This window comes from Lytechinus variegatus, chromosome 2, assembly GCF_018143015.1.
Source record: "Lytechinus variegatus isolate NC3 chromosome 2, Lvar_3.0, whole genome shotgun sequence".
Lineage (NCBI taxonomy): Eukaryota > Metazoa > Echinodermata > Echinoidea > Temnopleuroida > Toxopneustidae > Lytechinus > Lytechinus variegatus.
In genome coordinates, this window is record NC_054741.1 from 44169787 (window position 1) to 44191508 (window position 21722).

The window sequence follows — 21722 nt, forward strand, 5'->3', positions numbered from 1 at the left end:
ACTGCATCGCGTTTGTTTCTACAGGAAACTTATCCAGGATTCTGGATACTTAGGCGGGTAATACTTTTTAACAATTCTTTGTAGAAACACGCCATTGATATATCTTTTTAGGTGAAAAGAAAAAAGGGAACAATTTGGGGGACGGGGGTACTATTTTCCCCCCTTTTGGGGATATTTCATTTCTTCTAGGTGTGGTACCCTTTATTCATTTGGCCATGTGAAGGCTATCGCACATTTTGAGTTTAATCTTCAAAATTTGGTGTTCATTAGTTTGTTGTCCAAATTCTGTCTTGCATGTAAATTTGTTTATAGGAAGATTAACATAATACCTATGTGGAGTGTAATCATTGATCTCTTGTCGTGTCGCGCAGTCACATGTATTCATAATATGGTGCTTTTTTGCCATACCTGTCAATACTCTTTTGTACTTGAACTTATCAGTAAAAAAATGTTTATTAATATTGTTGAAAGCAATTACACACAGATTTAACATCAAGTATCAGGTTTGTACGCAGAACAGTGGTTTTGCCAAGTACTCAATCCATGTAAAAAGCAATAAGAGAGAACAGGTTTATTCTTGGAAATGTTAGTCTTCATTTGTTGTGTTTTTCAATCAAACTCGATCTGTCTTGATACATGTTTATTTTTTTCATAACAAGATTGACAGAGATATCAACGAGTAGCTAAGACTAAGTCATATATATTAATAACTTATGTGCTTTAATTATAAAGTCTATACTTGTGAATACTCTGTGCCATTTATGCTGTACTTAAACTTCTTATAGTAAAAACAATTTAATGACGTTCTTGAAATAACTGCTTTCATTTATTTTTCTTGTGTATACTTATTCCATTATCAAGCCTACCATTAACCCCAGAGATATGCTGTACACCATTGGTCTACCATTCACTGTACTTTATTGGCTTACTATACATTGCACATCTTTGTTCTGTCTACCATTAGTCTACCATTGAATGTACGCTTGTGGTCTATAGTAAGCCTGAGTCATATCGATTATTTTGAAAACCGGTGTTCGACAGCTCTAATTCGATCGAACATCGATGCATCGAATATTGAAGGCGGGGAAAATGTAGTCTTGTTTTTGCGTCGATGCGATGCGCTTTGCATATGCACTACGCACTGACGGTATGCGCTGGCGTTGGCCAGGTGAGCGTTGCACAAGCAGATGACAGAGCAAAGTTCGTTTGTATTTTCCATGATCACAAAACACACAAAAAAAGGCCGGGGACCAAAGCAGAATTCTTCCCAAAATGTCTTCAACAATGATATTTGCAGATGACAACATATAAGTTTAAAATGAAACAATAATAAAGACATGAATCACGCAGAGTCGATCCGAATGATTTTCGGTCAACTAGCATTCGCAGTCCATTCACCAGCCCGTCCGCAGCTCCGTACACTCACTCTCCCGAAACGACAGGCGTGCTTGACGTCAGCGTCAGCAAACAAGTGCAATCAACGGAGAGCGCTGTAACTTGCCTGAGATTGTGTAGTTGGATCCAAAATGAGCTCCAAATAAATTTATGGGAATAAATACGTTATTTTCTCCGGATGGTCATTTGAATTGTTATTCAATGCTGATATAACGATTGTGAGGAAAGATTGTGGAATATGAGTTATGACGATGTTCGAGAATTAATCCTGATAATGACAATCCAGTTTTTAGACGCAATTGAGCATGCGATCAAAATAAATACGAATGTTTCGAATCGAGCCCTAAATTAATCTAAATTATTACGATTTAACAAGATTTTATGGTCATACTAAGAATATTGACGATGTCAGCAAAGTATGTTATGTTCATATGGAAGAATTAATACTGGGATTATTTCTGATATTCCATCTCTGGACGTCTCCTCCAAGCTCCGAGAAAATAAGCACAATGCGCATGCGTGTTCGATGACGTACGACATATTTTCCCATTCATGAAATCAGAGCCCAAAGTTGGGCACAAACTAGCTTCAAATTGATGGGGGGAAAAATCAAACGCAATTTTCTCTGTTTTGTCATGTAAGATGTTATTATATGGTGATATTACGAACTTGAACAGAGTTTTTGCATGTACATGTAGACAGTGTTCGAGAATCAATCCTGACGTGATGATTATTTTTTTTAGACAAGTGCACTAGCTCGACTCAAGAAGTCAAGTCGATCGTCATGAGATGTCCGCCATTGAAAATTGAAACGAAATACAAACGTTTCACATCAAGCTCTAAATTTATATTAATGATTATCATATGCAAATTATTGTTAAATATTACGAATAAATAATATTCTATGGTCATGATATTAATATTGTTCATGAAAGCAAGCTTTATTTTACATTGATCGCGTCAATTTCCGGTCATTTTCTGGTTTGATTAAAGAACAGTACTGCGCATGCACATGCACGATCGATGGCCATGACTTCCATTCATCAATTCATCGTGCATAAATTATCTCGGCACGAGCAGACGAGTAAGACTCGAACTATGATCGAAATAAACTTCAAAATAATGGTGAATAGCATCATAATTACTCAATCGGTTTCATTTTGGGGGCAATAGAAATCAAGTAAGTAGTAGTAAAGTTGGACATTACTGATATTTTGATGATTGATTGTGTAAACCAAACGAATCGGCCGGCCGACGTATTTTTTTTTTTTTCGATGCACCGATTTTGCAAAATCTGCATCGGTGTTCGATGACATCGATCGAACACCGATTTTAAAATCGATTCGACTCAGGCTTAGTCTATAGTGTATGACCAATGGTGTTATTTGAATGGTTGACTAATAGTATAGAGTGTATGGTATGACAGTATTGTATGGTAAATGGTAGGTCAATGGTGTACAGTGTATGGTAAGCCAATGGTGTATGGTGTATGGTAAGCCTACGGTGTACGGTGAATAGTAGTTCAATGGTGTATGGTAGGCCAATGGTGTACTGTAAATGGTAGGTCAATGGTGTATGGTAGAATGGTGTAAAGTGAATGGTCAATCAATGGTGAACGGTGTATGGTGGTTGAATGGTGAGTGTCGAATGGTACACGAATGGTGTACGTTGAATGGTACGCGAATGGTGTACGGTGAATGGTGTACAGTGAATAGTACGCGAATGGTGTACGATGAATGGTGCGCGGATGGTGGATGGTACATGAATGGTGTATGGTCAGTGGTAGGCGAATGGTGTATGGTGAAAGGCAATTGGTAGGCGAATGGTGTATGGTGAAAGGCAATTGGTAGGCCAATGGTGTCCAGTGAATGGTGGCTGAATGGTAAATGGTAGGCCAGTGAATGGTGGCTGAATGGTGAATGGTGGTCAATGGTAAACCTGTCTATAGTGGCCATATGGTAGATCAATGGTGAATGGTGTTTGATCAATGGTATATGAATGGTAAATGGTGCTCATGAATATGGTAATAGTAACGTCCCAATTATTTAAATTAGTTTGAATGGTATACCATTGAGGCTTGAATGGTATACCATTAGTGTATGGTGGGTGCTGTGCGAATGGTATTCCAATGGTATATCAATGGTGTATGATAAATGGTAGTCAATGGTATACCATTCAATTTTTTTTATAAGGGTGTGGCAGAGGTGCGTTCACACCCAATCAAAATCTAGATATTATAAGTTTTAAATGGTGCACCCGTGGCAGTAGACCAAAAGCTTCGGTCCCTGTTTTGCTGGTTGTTCAGCTGAACTCCGTTGGCTTCACTCACCAAATACAGAGACCGAAGTTCTAGCGCGATCTGTACAGGGGACTCAATGGCCATATGTTTACGTACTTAAGATCGGATAAAAAGGGGAAGTGAATTTGCGCGACAGCCGAGGTAAGTCACTGTTTTGTTCCTTTTAACTTCAATTTTCTCCGTTTTGGGGAATTATTGCCAAGAGGGAATATAAATTTGCATTTTGGTCGCGTTAATTTTCTAAATTGTTATTCATTAAAGACAAAATTGAAGAGCCCCGACGGGGGGATTTTGCATTGTAAGTCCCCTAATGGTGGCTGCACAATAGCAAGCCGTCTGTGTATGAGAAATAAAAAAAAATGTTTAAAAACTCCTCGAAACAGACAGCTGCCAGCTGTCTAGCTATCGTGCAGCCACCATTATGGGACTTACAATGCGAAATCCCCCAGTCGGGGCTCTTCAATTTTTCAATTTTATTTTTCATTTTTATCGTACCACATAAAGTTAGAGTCTAGATCTAGTCAAACCTAACCTTAAATAGCACGTAAAGGTACTTAAATGTCCATTCATTAAAACAAAAATAAAGGGGAATATGCAATGGATCTCATCAAGCCCAAGTATTTTTTTGCCTTTGAATCTCATAATAAAGTACTATTGAACAAAATCCAGTAAATTAAACCAGCAAGGTATCCATGTGCTATTGGGTTAGAAAAAACTTTTATTTTAATTCAAAAATATATTAATGACAAAAATGTTTTATTATTTGTATGATTAATATGTTAATGACTGTCTTGCTTATAATCAAGTGGAAATTATATGAATTAACAAGAATTAATTGTTGACCGATTGTTGGTCGATTCTAGAAATTTCAGGATAATACAACAAGAAAGAAAAATGATTGGTATATTTGAATCATTCCCCTTTATAAAATGTCAACAATATTCATAGAAAGTGCAATATTTTTCAATGATCACTGTGTCAATCTACATATTTCTTTGTTATATCAATGTAATATTAATGTTCTAATTTCAGACTGGAACTAGAGAGCTTGGCTCTGACTGGTCTACTACAGCAAGGAATGTGCCAGGGGCCAATCTGATGAACATGTGGCAGAAGATTTGGCAATGGGTGAAGAAACACTGAGATTGAAATGCAACCACAGGTAACATGTAGACTAGTAAAATGCTATAATGATGACAAAAAATGAAGGATATTGTTTAGGTTGCAGAATGTTAAATCATTAAAACCCACATCAATGATAATGAAATCGCACTGTACCAGATTTTAAAGTCAGTTTGTAATGTAGACATTACATAGACATGAAAGACCATGACCATGCAAAAAATCATCCAGATGGTCATTTTTGTACATGGTTTTGGAAAACAGTGCGGGAGCTGAAAAACATAAAAATTACCATTTGGTCATGATTTTTTGCATGGTCGCTCACTTTAAAAACTCTACAGTTAACATGCGACCCCAGCCCCCCCCCCCCCTTCTGTTTGCGTAGCCCTTACACCCCTCAATCCATTTTTCACTACTTGCTCATGTGTATGTACATACAAGCTACATTACGAGGAATAATTTCTCTAAGTTTCTCGGCCAGAGCATATGTCATTTACTATTTTTATTTTTGATTAACATAATAAAAGCTTGAACCCTTTGTTTACCCCCTTCTATATGAATTCTGGTAATCAAAAGATGTTTTATTTCCTGTTTTTAGACATGTACATATACATGTGAGAAGAAATACAAGATTGTGGCAAATATTTTAATTAGTTCAATACTCTTTTTTCCTTCAGGTGGAGGCTTCACCCAAACTTTTCAGACGGATGCGAGATACAAAGTTACCCAAGTATAAATGGTCGAAGGTTTTGGAGAGCCAGACAAGAAGGCAGGAAATGTGATGTCACTTGTAAGTTAAAACACTCTTAAGTATGACTGCCTCACTTTGGCGAAGAAAGTAGTCACATTAAAAAAAATTAAATTGCCAGTACTGTTCTCTTCTTTATTTGGTCTTCTAGCAGTCAATATTTGAAAACAGTGACATCTATAAGTCTATAAGATAATAAGTACTTAGATGCTTAAATGATTATTGATGATATTTCTTGGACAGTTGTAAAACATCCATTATCAATCAATGCTAGATGCTGTGTCTTGCTTTCTATTGCCAAAGTAGTAAATGAATGTTCCATTGTTCTGCATTCCTATTAGACCCCCCACACACCATCACCCTCTGCTTTGTCAGCTAGGAACACTGCAAAATTACCCAAAAAAGAACACAATTTTTTTTATATCTCTTGTAGGCATGTATAAATCAGATAAATTTAATGACTACAAAAGCAGTCATTAAACCTCACTTATTCAAATGATCTTGGTAGGGGGGGGGGTGGCTCAGGATCTTGCCTGTAGATTGTGCACTCACTTCAGAAATCAGCAGGTTGGTTCTGAATCACGAAATAAAAAACAAATGTGATAATTTTGGATTTTGACTCCCTTTATTTTGTCATTAAAGTCATTAAAATCAATTATGTATACATGTACATTTTAATTTTTTTCTTATGCATTTTTTTTGGGTTGTTTAACCCTAAGAAGACGGGGGGGGGGGCTCTACATTTTTCGCGATAAATCAGCTGCTCAAAGTTTTTTTAATGTGTCGCTCACTGACTTTTTACTTTCAAGACTCTCGCGCAACTTTTGAGACCAAAATTGTGACCCCCAGGTACGCGTTTCCGAAATTACGCAACATTTCGTAAGTGCATGCAGACCCAAAATTGCTCAAAAACATGAATTTGTGTACAAATCCAATGCAAATAGTGTTTTTAGCCAAAATTCATAAAATGTATCATTATTTTTCCTTTTACTGCTTAAAATCATTTAATTTTATCTTGTCTATGGTAAAAATAAAGTCCCTGAAAATTTCCATTGAAAACACAATGAAAAGCAAAAAGTCATAAAACAAAGAAATACATAAGAAATTTAGAAAACAATAGAATACATAAGAAAATAAATGTGATGTGTACATTTTTGAAAAATAAATTTGATCAGATGCCTATCTAGAGTATGTGAAACAAAAATGAGCATTTTAGGGGCTTTATTTTATTAATAAGCCAGTTCGTAGTTCCTTTCTGCGCATGATCAAAAGATTCTATGCATGATCAGAAGAAGGTCATTTGTACTAAAGTGACATGGTGCTTTAAAATCTAATGAGATAAGCACCAACTTTGATGTCTTGATTATTCATATATTCTTTTGAATTGTCATTTTCATTTTCATCCACAAAAAACAACAATGCTTCCACGAACGACTGGTATTTCACAGTTTGCAAAGTACATTGTGCAACATGCTAAGATATGCATTCAAAGTAGGAATGCAACAAATGCCTTCATTACGTGTTCATTTGTGTGCTATTCTAGTCACCTGGTCTATTCAATTTCTTCATCCTGCTATGTAAGGCAAGCTTACGTAATATCTTGCTTTGAAATCTGCCTATCATGATGAAAGAAATGAAAGGTCATTTGACCAAAATTGTCCACGAAGTAACTACGAACTGGTCTATTAGAGCAAACTTATGATTTTACGCATAAATTTTCATAATCAATGAGCAGTGAGAATTTTCGCAGAATTTTAACAGCGATAATTAAATTAGGAATAAATGACTTTGGTATCAATAATCATGGAAATTAATATCTTTATTAATAAAATATCACATGCTCTATAAATTAATTCCATTTCAGTGTAATACTTCAATAAACATGAACAGCAGCAGGAGCAACAACAGCATCAGCAGCCGAAACCTCAACTGCAAGAAGAGATGCAGCAACCGCACCGACAACATCAAGAGCAACAGCAAAAATACCTACATGTATTACAGCAGAAATGCAACAATCACATTGGCAACATCAACAGTAGCAGGAGCTCCAACAACCATGCAGGGAACATCGCGCGCAACATGAATAACTTCATGAAGAGATGCAACAACCACAGTGGTAAACATCAACAGCAGTAGCGACAACGACAGTAGAAACAAAGCCAATGTCAAGGATTAAGCAATCATACAGGAAACAACACAAGCGGCAACATCAATAAATGCATCAGGGGATGCAACAGCCATACTTGTAAACAGCAGCAGTAGCAGCGATGACAAGAGCAACCACACAGGCAACACCTTGAGCAACATCAGTAGCAATGCACCAGCAATGAAACAATCACACCAACAACACCAAGAGCAGCAGCAAAAAGAAAATAAATTACAGCAACCATGATGACAACAGCAGCGGCAACACCAACAACACTAATGAATGTTGAAAAACTTGTACAAAAGTCAATGACACCACAGTTTTTTTTTAGAATTTATTGGACATTATTGATTAAAAAAATGCACAATGATTTATTCAGGTCGAAGAAAATTATGTGTGAAAAAATTGTGTACATTTGAAGATGTTTCCTGTGTATTGAATAATTTTTATGAAAATATAGTTTTATAGATGAAAATATGATTCTTGAAATGTCTACTTTTTATTTGTCATTGACTAAAGATAAATACATTTTCTTTGAATTTTCTTAATGAAATGAAAAAAAGGGAATTTATTCAAATGTTATCATTATTATCATCGTTCTTATCTTTATTATTATTATTATCACTATCATTATTACTATTATTATTATTGTTATTGATATTATTATTATTATCATTATTATTCTTATCATTATTGTTATTATTATTATCGTCATTAAGTATTATTTTTCTCATTATTATTATAATTATCATTATCATTATTTTTTTATTATTATTATGATCAATAGGACTAGTAACATGTTAGTATTTAGATTAATTATTATAATTATTGTAATTAAAATCATTCCTTCATTTTTGTCTCACCTGCGAAGCAAAGTGAGACTATAGGCGCCGCTTTTCCGACGGCGACGGCGGCGTCAACATCAAATCTTAACCTGAGGTTAAGTTTTTGAAATGATGTCATAACTTAGAAAATATATGGACCTAGTTCATGAAACTTAGACATAAGGTTAATCAAGTATTACTGAACATCCTATTACAGTTTCATGTCACATGACCAAGGTCAAAGGTCATTTAGGGTCAATGAACTTAGACCATGTTGGAGGAATCAACATCGAAATCTTAACCTGAGGTTAAGTTTTTGAAATGTCATCATAACTAAGAAAATATATGGACCTAGTTCATGAATCTTGGACATAAGGTTAATCAAGTATCACTGAACATCCTGCATGAGTTTCACGTCACATGACCAAGGTCAAAAGTCATTTAGGGTCAATGAACTTTGGCCGAATCGGGTGTATCTGTTGAATTACCATCATAACTTTGAAAGTTTATGGATCTGATTCATGAAACTTGTACATAAGAGTAATTAAGTATCACTGAACATCCTGTTCGAGTTTCAGGTCACATGATCAAGGTCAAAGGTCATGTAAGGCCTATGAAATTTGGCCATGTTGGGTTTTTTTTGTTGAATAACCATCATATCTCTGTAAGTTTATTGGTCTAGTTCATAAAAAGTGGACATAAGAGTAACCATGTATCACTGAACACCTTGTGCGAGTTAGAGTAGTATTCAAAGTCAGAACTGCTGCTATATTGAACCTCGTGATGCCGGTGAGACTGCCAGAGGCATTCCACTTGTTTTCTTTTATTCTTCATTTTCTTCTTCCTCTTCTTATTCCTCCTCTTCTTATCATTATTATTATTTTTATCATTATTATTATCATTAAGCATATTTTATCATTATTATAATTATTATAATTATTATTTTTATGATCCATAGGAGAAGGAGCATGCTATTATTTAGATTATTATTATTGTAATTAAAATAATTCCTTCGTTTTTTATTTTCTTCTTTCTCCTCCTTTTGTTCTTCCTCGAACTTCTTCATCTTTTTCTTCTTCTTTTTCTTCTTCTCCTCTTCTTCTTCCTCTTATTATTATTCTTATTCTTCCGCTTCTACTTATTCCTCTCCTTCTTCTTCTTCTTCTTCCTCTTATTATTATTATTATTATTGTAATTAAAATAATTCCTTCGGTTTTTTGTCTCGCCTGCGTAGCGGAGCGAGACATAGGTATCACAATTTCCGGTGTCGGCGGCGTCGTCGTCAACAATTGTGTTGTACACCCAATAACTTTCTACAGCTTCGAGGTGGGATCACCAAATTCATACCAGAGGTCCATCTCGTGAAAGCACAGGTCAAGTTCGAATATGAGTTGAATTTGAATAAGGTCAAAGGTCAATGAACTTTCCATGACTGGCACTGTGCTATGTTGTACACCCAATAACTTTCTACAGCTTCGAGGTGGGATTGCCAAATTCATACAAGAGGTCCATCTTTTGAAGGTGCAGGTCAAGTTCGAATGTGAGTTGAATTTGATTAAGGTCAAAGGTCAATGAACATTTTACTTCAGAACTCAGTACTCTCTATAATTGAACCAGATTTTGTATTTTACTTGTTTATTCTTTAAAAGCTGTTGTTGTTATTTATTTAATGAGCTATAGTTCTTGACACCATTTATAATATTCACACAAATTTGCCAAAGGTACAATAGAAAAGCTGTCAAAGTTTTCACTCACATTGTTATGAATTACATTCTTTTTCACTAAAATTAATTTCCTTACTTCCATGGAAGTCATTATACATGTAGCTTCATAGTATTAACAGCATTCTTAGTGTTATCTCATTTCCTAGGGATAAAGTAGGCCTATAGCATTATTGCATATGTAAACTGTCAGAACCACAATTCACCCCCTAAACTGCTGACAGCCTCGGAAGTCATACAGCATAGTTTTGACATACATTCTCTTCATGACTGCAATATGCAGGCGAGACAACGCTTGGCGTTTGCCTTGTCTTCTTCTTTTTCTTCTTCCTCTGCATCCCTCTTCCTCTCCTTCATATTATTATAATTACTATCATTATAATTATTACTAAATTTGTATTTTCATAATTGTTGTCTGTGATATTTTTTTGTTATTGTTGTTCTTCATCATTATCGTATACTCCTTTTTCTTCTACATCATTTTCTTCTACTACTACTACCTCTCCTTCTTCTTCTTCTTCTTCGTCTCCTTCATATTGTAATTATTTTTTTACTATCATTATTAATCATTGTTGTTGGTGATATTATTTTTCTTGTAATTGTTGTTGTTTTTCATCATCATTATCTTATTCTCCTTCTCCTCCTCCTTCCGCTTCTTTTTCTTCTTATTGTTATTGTAATTATTATTATGATTATTAATATTACCATTATTATTATCATTATTATTGTAATTATTATTATTGTTAGTATTATTATTACTATTATTATTATTATTATTATTATTAAAAACAAAATAAAACGCACCCTTTCGGCACTTCCGGGGGGGCTTTGGACGAATGGATGCGTTCCAGTGAACGCGACGTGACGTAACGCTCCAAGCGCACCCTTTCGGCCAAGCCGGGGGGGCTTTGGACGAATCTTCGCGTTCGCGTTGACGCACCCTAACGCGACAGCACCCACCCTTTCGAAATAAGCCCCTCCAAACCCATTTGTACGCTACTATAGCTGCTTCCAATCATGAATTATTCCTCTCTCTCTTTTTTTACAAATTATATTTTCAAAATTCTAATTCTATTTTTAGGCCCTAATTATTCTTTCTCGAGTATGTTAAAAAAAAAATCAAGATGGCTTCCAAAAATTGAGTAAAAAAATGCTGTTTCTACTTTTAAAAATATATTTTCTTCAATATCCGGGAATATGATTTTTGTGCCTATACCGTGGTTAAATGGGTAAAATAATACATTGTATGGGATAAGTTACAAGGACGATGGGTGGGCAAGTATATCCAAAAGTCCACAGTGGCTTAAAAAAGAGTATACAAATATACAATGACACTCGAGCACGATTTGGCTAAAACTATTCGCATCGAAGGAACATCACATATTACTATTCTCCCGAGGGCCATCGGCCCGAGGGAGAATAGTACTATGTGATGTTCCTGATTGCGAATAGGTTTAGCCTGTTCCGAGAATGGGTCATTGTATATCTGTTTTATATCCCTTCCACTCATACCATTTTACAGCGAAACGATATTTAACTAGAATTTTAATTCGTCATGAGGACGAATTAGGTGATCTGTCTCTGATTCTCTTGATCATGAAAATGATCACCATGTTAATTCAGATCAATATGATAATCATGATGAAAACCAAAATATGTTGATAGCTCTTGCAACTCGGGAAATGAGGTGAAGCGGGGGTTGGTTATAATTATGATGAAATGGAAATAAGCCAATCTCCACTTACCGACAGACAATCATCCAATATATCAAAAGCGTTTCCATCATTGTATGATCCAAATATTTGACACAATATACGCAAAATCGCACAGATATTATTACAAACCTAATTTGGCTAGCACAAACGATATCTTGGATTTTTCTCGAGGTGAAATGACAGAGAACAGGGGTAGTACGGACTTGAATATGAGATGACGTAGAAGACACAATGTATGAAGTTTGCTTCAGGTGAGATGATACCAGCCCACAGAAGTAGTAATTTGAAGACGTTCTCATAACATGTGCCTCCTAGAGTAGAAAACTTTGATAAGTGTGTCAGAAAGGAAAGTTACAGTTTTTATCCGTCTTGTGATGATGTAAAAAAAAAAGAGATAGGGCAGAGAGGGAGAGAGAGAGCTAGTACCAAATCAGAGACTTTATATATAGTGAGTCACAGGTCAAAGGTGAGTGTGCTGTGTAAGATCAAATAGCTGACCACTTTGACATGTATATTGCCAAGGACTCTTTACACATAAGCAAATTAAGAGGATCTCTAATCCAATTTTGCAAGTGAAATTAAGGCATAACGCTGGCATCTGATCGGAAAATAAAGACAACTTAGCAATAGCTTAGAATCCCAGTTACATCATACTCAAAGCTCAGAGAAAACCAGCCAATTGAAATGGAGATATGGCTCGCGAAATAGAGGAATGTAAAATCCAGTTTTGAGAAAAAGTCATTTCCCATAGAGATTGCACACAAAATGAGCGAAAATGACATGCCTCTATAACTTGCAGTTTTTCAGGATGATCAGTTCCTTTAAAAGTAAATAAGGGCATCAAATTAGAAAGAGTATGTCCTCAGCTACAACATATTGAAAACCGAGCGAAAATTGACCAATATTTACAGAGTTAAAATCAAATTTGCATAATTATAATGACGGAATAAGTAGCAAAATGGGAATTTTGAGTTCCGACGCCATTTTGATGACGTCATGAAAAAATTTCGGGTCAAATGCGACATGAAATCACATCTCCCATCCATACTCTATTCGAATATGAAAAAAAATGGGGGTCACCGTACTACATTAAAAGCTATAATGAATTTTGTATAGGCATGTTTTTGCACATATATTGTCTATGTTTAGTGCGCGCGCGCGCGTGCTGTAAACTTTGATGGAGGCTAATTCGTTTATTACTTGTTGTAGAAGGTTGATCAAGGTTTCAAATTGTTCAGAACTATATTATCGGTGCATTGATATAAAAAAAATGGCAATCCTATGTTTTATAGTGCTGTTACGCGCGAGAACGCGCGTAACCTTGCGCGCGCGCAAATTTTTGAAACGCTTTAAATGACCTGATTCCTACTCTGTTTTGGTCAAAAAATGATTTTGAGCATTTTAAAATTTTGACGCGCACGAACGCGCACGTCGTGACCTTTACATGACCTTTGATGACATGGGCAGTTGCCCCCTGACCTGAAGTTAATGTGATGTAAATATTGTTAATTTTTGATAATTGATAATGAAGATATGATTAATAATGTGATTTTACAAAATGGCGTCTAGATGACGTCATGATGACCTTTTGAACTTGGTTTATACACATCACATGATAAGTCCCCATATCTGATGATATTTTGAAGATAATTGATGATGTAGATTTTGAGATTTTGTGCTCACAAGAAGAGGTGGGAAAATAAAAATAAATAATAAATAAATAAAAAAGAAAATTCGTACGAAATTAATAGTTGATCTGTCGATTGACAGATCACCTAATAAGTCGATATAGAACAATCGTTGAGAATTTGCACCTGGTTAGTGCAGCTCGCCGAAAGTTTCCCGTGGCATGCGTGGAGAGTACCGTTTGGCTGCACAGCTCGCGAATCGCGTATAGTTCACTTTTTCCCTAGGGGAAAAATGGACTATGCGTGACGTCAGCAAGGAAAATGAACTATATCACGGCAAACGTTTTTCGTAGTAAAACTATTCTTTTTGTCCGTGTGTACACTCTCAATACAACAATATTAAGTAAGGGATATAATATAAATTAGCCACTGGTATTTACAAGCGGACATAACTCATGTAATATCCGTCCGAAGGGTATGTGATTTTGATATCTTTACCATGGTATTAACCCTATCTAGGCCGGGGGGGCCTCGGAGGCCCCCCCCCCTCAACGAATCGCGCGATATTTTCGCCGTGCGAAATTTTTTGACCACGCCGCTCGCTGAGTTTTTACTTTCAAGTCTTGCGCAACTTTTGAGACCAATTTTGCGTCACCCGGGTATGTGGTTCCGAAATTACACAACATTATGTAAGTGCATGTCAGACCGAAAATTGCTCAAAAACGTGATTTCGTGTACAAAGTCAATGCAAATTGTGATTTCAACCAAAATTCATAAATGTATGATTATTTTTAGTTTTGCCAGTCTAAATGTATTCATTTTATGATTTTTATAATCACAGAAGAGTCCCCAACAAATTTCATTGAAAAAACAATGAAAAACAAAAGGTCAAAAAAACAAAGAAATACATAAGAAATTGCAAAAAACAATATAATACATAAGAAAATGATTTGATATCACAATTTTTTTCATGTACTCTTGCTAAGGACACCACAAAGAGTTTCTATACCAAAAATTAGTACATTTGGAGCTTTATTTAGGGAGTTAAGAGGAAAAAGTATGATTTCGCATACTAATTACGCATAAATTAGCATAATCACTTAATAGTGATTCGCATGAAATAAATTACATACAATCTTGTAGATTATGTCCCAGACAACCCGCGTGCCAATTTTCGGCGCGATCGCGCGGTCGACGGCCGAGATCTTAGGGGGGGCCTGGGAGGCCCCCCCCCCGCCGGCCGCGCGTTTCCGTTTTACACCCTGGCGAAGGCATTTTCCGGAAAAGTAGCAAAAAAGCGACTAGTGAAGAGTCTACACACGTCGCTGGTTGCATGCAGCGTGCGACACAGGCGAGTCCACCACCGCATGCAATTTGCACAGTTACTGATCAGAGCACAGAGTTCCTCGGCACTTCATGTACAGAGAGAGCGGCAGTCAGGAGAGAAATCCGAACATGCTTTTGCAGTTTATGATAAATAAAAATAGAAAAGGGAATAAGAAAAGGAGAGATTAAAGGTCTCCAGAATCCAGCCCCAGCACTCACATATGGGCGGCCATAAGTGCCAAAATTACCGATTTGAGAAATATATATGTACCGTTGAAAATAAACTAAAATGCAGAAATATATCTAAAAATAAAGAAATTTTTAAAATAATTAAGATAACAAAAAAATAGAAATTCACAGAATCAAACATTAGTGCAGAAATAAGGACAAAAACAAGACAATCGCAAAGAATAATAAATGATAAAAAATACGTAGATAACCATATAATTGAACACAATCACAGAAATATAGGTTCATGCAGGAATAGAGAAAGACTGAGAAATGTAAAGACATTCATAGAATTAAATACAACTTCAGAAATATAGACAACCGCAGAATTGAAGAGAACTACAGGAATAATAGAGACCACAGAAATAAAGACATTTTCAAAAATATAGACAGCCAGAGAATTGTAGACAACCTAATAAATATAGACAATCTCAGAATTTAAGAAAACTTCAGAAACATAAACAACAGAAATATAGACAACCTCAGAACACAAAAACTTCAGAAACATAAACAACAACAGAAATAGAGGCAACCTCAGAAATACAGACAACCGCAAAATTAAACAAAACGACTGAATTATAGTCCATCGCAAATAGCGCTACCTCGTCGAAAATAGAGACTGCAGAAATTCTGGAGAGCACAGAAATTCTGTAGAGCTGAGAAATAAAAGTACAGCACGTCAAACATACTGGAAATGAGAGGGCAATAGAGGGCGTACTACCACCACGCACGTGTATGATGCATGCATGCGACGAGTGCGATCGAGCATGTGCTATGGTTTTCATCGTTACCGGTATTTTGTATTACATTATCCCACTTGTTTTGGGATTTAATTTCAACCTCTATGGTTGATTACGTTTGTTGGGCCTGAACTTGGTAAAGAGGACTTCGTGAAACAGCGGACAAGTAGCTCACTATCTCCGATTCAGTCAAGAAGTTAGACATATAACGGTGTTGAGAAACGGGCCCCATGATGTCTAATCTACGATGACCGGCGTGAAGTTGGTTGGATATTCGATATTCGATATTCAAACTGTGAAGTTGGTTGGATATTCAGGTTCGATATTCAAACGCGTGTGAAGTTGGACAGATATTCAATATTCGATATTAAAAAATTAGGGGTTTTGAAAGCTAGCTAGGGGGTTTAAAAGGTGGAACACGTCTCGGGCAACCATAAAATAGCTGGCTTGCCCTAATACGAGGATTTTTTAGGGGACAAAAGTCAGTGAATAAAAGGGTTGGAAATTTCTAATTTAATTGTTTTTTCAAGGGGCCCCCAGGGATATCCCGACGGCCTAGCCAGGGTAACCACCTATCCTAACTTGTAGAACTCGATTCGGGTAACAAGATAAACACCTGCTTGACCCGGCGTATGTACATTAAGGGGCTCAAATTAACAAAATTAAAGGGAATAAAGGGCTATTTAGACCATTTTTTAATTTAAAAAAGTATTTTTTCAAGGGGCCCCCAGGGATATCCCGACGGCCTAGCCAGGGTAACCACCTATCCTAACTTGTAGAACTCGATTCGGGTAACAAGATAAACACCTGCTTGACCCGGCGCATGTACATTAAGGGGGCTCAAATTAACAAAATTAAAGGGAATAAAGGGCTATTTAGACCATTTTTTAATTTAAAAAAGTATTTTTTTCAAGGGGCCCCCAGGGATATCCCGACGGCCTAGCCAGGGTAACCACCTATCCTAACTTGTAGAACTCGATTCGGGTAACACGATAAACACCTGCTTGACCCGGCGCATGTACATTAAGGGGGCTCAAATTAACAAAATTAAAGGGAATAAAGGGCTATTTAGACCATTTTTTAATTTAAAAAAGTATTTTTTTCAAGGGGCCCCCAGGGATATCCCGACGGCCTAGTCAGGGTAACCACCTATCCTAACTTGTAGAACTCGATTCGGGTAACAAGATAAACACCTGCTTGACCCGGCGCATGTACATTAAGGGGGCTCAAATTAACAAAATTAAAGGGAATAAAGGGCTATTTAGACCATTTTTTAATTAAAAAAAGTATTTTTTCAAGGGGCCCCCAGGGATATCCCGACGGCCTAGCCAGGGTAACCACCTATCCTAACTTGTAGAACTCGATTCGGGTAACAAGATAAACACCTGCTTGACCCGGCGCATGCACATTTAGGGGCAACTCGGTAAAGCATCTCATCAGCAGATTTTATTCATTAATGACACTCAGTCCTAATTCCTCCGCCACTAACATAGTTCCGAAAACCGAGTGATACATGTATTTTGTTTTCGCACAAAGTTTGTTGAGTTGTTAACCATATTTTTCTTCTCGAATCAGTCTAATCATTATACATACTTACTTTTTTGTAATCAGATTACAAAGTAAGAAAATGGGTTGGGTCGAATGATTATCTTTAGCCTTTTGTTGTAGATCGGCTGTCTCTGAATGCTCTTGCAGAAAATAGGCATACCGAAAAAATATGGGGCCGTATATCGATACAAAACGTCTTGTTGAAAATATGAGTTTAACGTTCTTCTAATCTTCAAATAATTCTCAGGAAACATTTTCTATGGCACGTGTAGCCTTCAATTCAATTAATCAACAAGGACGGAGTTATACCCCTAAAAAATAATTGTATTATGAATTAACATGTCTCTTTTATACGATATCGCGTGACTAATTATTGATTGATTGATCGGCTAAATTGCCAATGCGACCATCACATAATTTGAATTTATATTTAAAATCTTTTTAAAAGGCCAAGATTTTCTAGCTCGCTTCGCTCGCTGGTGACTTATACAAATTTTCCACTTTTGCTATGTTTTGCTGCTTTAATATATTTCGTTTATTATCCGCACTGAACTGCTTTGAACTTAAAGGGATAGTCCGGGGTGAAAATATTTATATTTTGATACATAGAGTGGTATTCACTGAGCAAAATGCCAAAAATTTCATTAAAATCGGAAAACAAATACTAAAGTATTTGTTATTAATTTACCCAAGCCAAATTCTAACAATTGTAAAAGGACATTTTTCTATCGGGGATATCAATTTATAATCGATTGCTCAATGAAATTCATAATGTACCAACTTTAAGTTGCTTTCATACTCTATTATGATTATTTAGATTGAGCATTTGTATTTTTACTTCTTTCTTTTTGTTTTCATAGTTTTAGTAAGTTTTTTTTGAACACTTTTCTGTCAATGTACTTTACTTGGAAATGTTTTTTTTTTAGTATTTTTATTGGTGTATATTACTTTGTTTGGTAAATGTAGGACCCCAAGGAAGAACAGCAGTATTTTGCAAATACAGCTGAATTGGGCGATCCTCCGTTATTGTATCTATATTGTTATGAAATAAAACAAACAAACAAGTTTAAAGTTTAGCAATATTTGTGAAAACAATCATCATGAATATTTATTAGATGGGCTGTGGATGTTACATCTCAACTTTCATTTTTCTTAACGTGTTAATACATAATTTTTTTCCCCGTTATTTCATACTTGTGTGAATAATGTCTCCCTTATAGTGAAATAAGTTGCAGCAATAAAATAATATCAAATGCAATAAATCAATGGACAATCCAATTTTTCTAGCTCTTGGAGGAAAAAAAATTGAATAGACCTAATTTCATATAGTAAAATACAAAAGAACAAGTGGAGATGTGACATCATCAGCCCACCTAATGAATATCATGACCATACTGTTTTCACAAAACATTGCTAAAATTTAAACTTCTTAATTTGTTATCCGATTTTGATGAAATTTTTGGCATTTTGCTAAGTGAATTTTACTCTATTTATTAAGCTATAATACTTTCAGCCCGGACCATCCTTTTAATATAATATGTGGTGTATATACCCGCGATATGATAAAAAAATGTTGGCCATCTGCAAAGTTTTAAAATATCACGAGGTTCCGGGGGCTCCGCCCCAGACCAGTGGTGGCACCAAAGGATGAGGCCCAGTGAGTTGCCCAACCCCCCGAAATTTTGAAGAAAAAAATGTTTAGTAAGCATTGTCATAATTCTCCAAGACTTTTTTTTTTGTTCTTAAAATTTTGAAAATTTTCTCATCCATTCACCGTTAGCATTTAGCTCCCGACAATTTTGGTCACTAACATAGATCTTTCAGGTCATTATATAAAATTCACGATGTCGCTCGCGCTACGCGCTCGCAGTAACTAATAATTGAAATAAGTAAATTATCTATTTACATGGGTCTTAAAAATCCAATGTCATTAGAGTTTTCATTATTTGTTTTAGCGAGATAAATATCCTGCGTGTCCACAATTTTCATAACTGGAATATTTTCAGCGAATTAGATACCCATTCAGTTCATGATGACAAAAAAGGTGCTTAGAACGTCCAGGTATCATCCCTTCGCGCTCACACTATTTATTTGGTGAGATATCATCTTCATGACCCAATTAATGCAAACAGCTAGTCCTTAACAGGTCGCTTTTCAAGTCAGGAGGGACACCATTATTTTTGAAATAAAATTAGCTCGCACTTCTCGCTCGATTTAAAAAAATTGTGTGTCACCCCCCCCCCCCACCGAGAATGTTATTTTGCCTCCTTATAGGATAAAAACCCTTGTGCCATTATTGTTCCGGACCCCATCCGATAACACTGCCCCAAGCCCCCCAAAAAAGTTCTGAAACTGGGAACAAAAAAGAAATGACAAAAGGAAAGAAAGGAAAGGAAGATGAAAGATATATGATGTTCATTTTCTGCACACCATGCATGTCTAAAACAATCTCAAAGTTGCTCGGGGAACAATCCTAAAGTATCCTGTTCATACTATTATGACCTCTCCGTTCTCCCTATTTTTCTTTATATTCCCCCTCCTTTTCTTTGCTCTCTCTCCGAGTCCCTTTCCCTTCTCTCTCTTCTATTTTTTTATCTTTTAAAGTTTTTATTGTTTTTTCATAATTTTGTATAAAAAATCAAATATAATTAATACAATATAAAAGAGTAGAATAAATGATATCTTCTATTTCATTTTCTCCCTTTTCTTATTGGTTTTTTTTCTACTCTTCCCATTGCCGGCACTAAGAGATAGGGAGGAAGTCGGGGCAGTAGTTCCCAATGCTCTAAATGGCCCTTTATTCCCTTTAATTTTGTTAATTTGAGCCCCTTAATGTACATACGCCGGGTCAAGCAGGTGTTTATCTTGTTACCCGAATCGAGTTCTACAAGTTAGGATAGGTGGTTACCCTGGCTAGGCCGTCGGGATATCCCTGGGGGCCCCTTGAAAAAACAATTAAATTAGAAATTTCCAACCCTTTTATTCACTGACTTTTGTCCCCTAAAAAATCCTCGTATTAGGGCAAGCCAGCTATTTTATGGTTGCCCGAGACGTGTTCCACCTTTTAAACCCCCTAGCTAGCTTTCAAAACCCCTAATTTTTTAATATCGAATATTGAATATCTGTCCAACTTCACACGCGTTTGAATATCGAACCTGAATATCCAACCAACTTCACAGTTTGAATATCGAATATCGAATATCCAACCAACTTCACGCCGGTCATCGTAGATTAGACATCATGGGGCCCGTTTCTCAACACCGTTATAAGTCTAACTTCTTGACTGAATCGGAGATAGTGAGCTACTTGTCCGCTGTTTCACGAAGTCCTCTTTACCAAGTTCAGGCCCAACAAACGTAATCAACCATAGAGGTTGAAATTAAATCCCAAAACAAGTGGGATAATGTAATACAAAATACCGGTAACGATGAAAACCATAGCACATGCTCGATCCACTGATCTCTATAAAAAAATCTGGATATACCATAGGCCCATACGCGCCGTACGAACGATTGACGCCGCCATACGGAGCAAGCGTGCGCCATACCACTCCCATGGTTTGCGGACGCGTCGAGAAGCTCTGCATAGCGTGCCGTTGGCTTGCGTGTAATTTCCCAAAGTAATCATGCACTTGCCATCAAATTACCCTTCTAATTACCCTTTTCAAATCCAATTTCTTCTCACAATTTAAAAGAATTACTTGTTTAACTTTTTTGAACCCTTTACACATCTAGACATATATTTACATCTTTTTCCTACCTTCAAAACAAACCTAGTTAGACATGTACAAACCATAACCCTTCTCCCAATATAAAACGCAATTCCATTATTTGTGCATAATAATTAATGCTTATCAACTCACCTTTGTGTCTACTGTACCTTTAGGCAGATTTTGTGTATTTAGATGTTTTTTTTCTCTCACTCTCTTTAGTGTTTTTCTTCACCATAAGTAATTTGTATAATTTTACAATATTCATATTTATGTACTTGCCCCATGGAAAACCAGCTGTAACAATCGATCGATCATCCTTACTGCTGATAATGGGCTACACCCTCCCCCTATATGCCTTTGATTTTCTTTAATGTAATTTCATCTTGTTTCAGCTGAAATATGTAGTCTTCATTGTCGCCTTTAACATGATTGTACATTTGTACAAGTATATTTTTTCATAATTTTCCTTTATTTTTTTTTTAATATGTGTCAAGTATGAATGCTGGATTAAAGGCATTGTTTAACATTATGTTTGGTTTTTAAAAATCTGAGCTGCATGGTCCTAAATGC

General features: G+C 36.1%; 1 long non-coding RNA gene across 1 annotated transcript; it reads left to right on the forward strand.

Annotated features, from left to right (window-relative positions):
- Nucleotides 1-4160: 4160 nt before the first annotated feature.
- Nucleotides 4161-7969, forward strand: LOC121408126. Its single transcript, XR_005969004.1, has 3 exons — nucleotides 4161-4856; nucleotides 5494-5606; nucleotides 7429-7969. It is a non-coding gene; the product is annotated as an uncharacterized LOC121408126 (long non-coding RNA).
- The last annotated feature ends 13753 nt before the right edge of the window (nucleotides 7970-21722 follow it).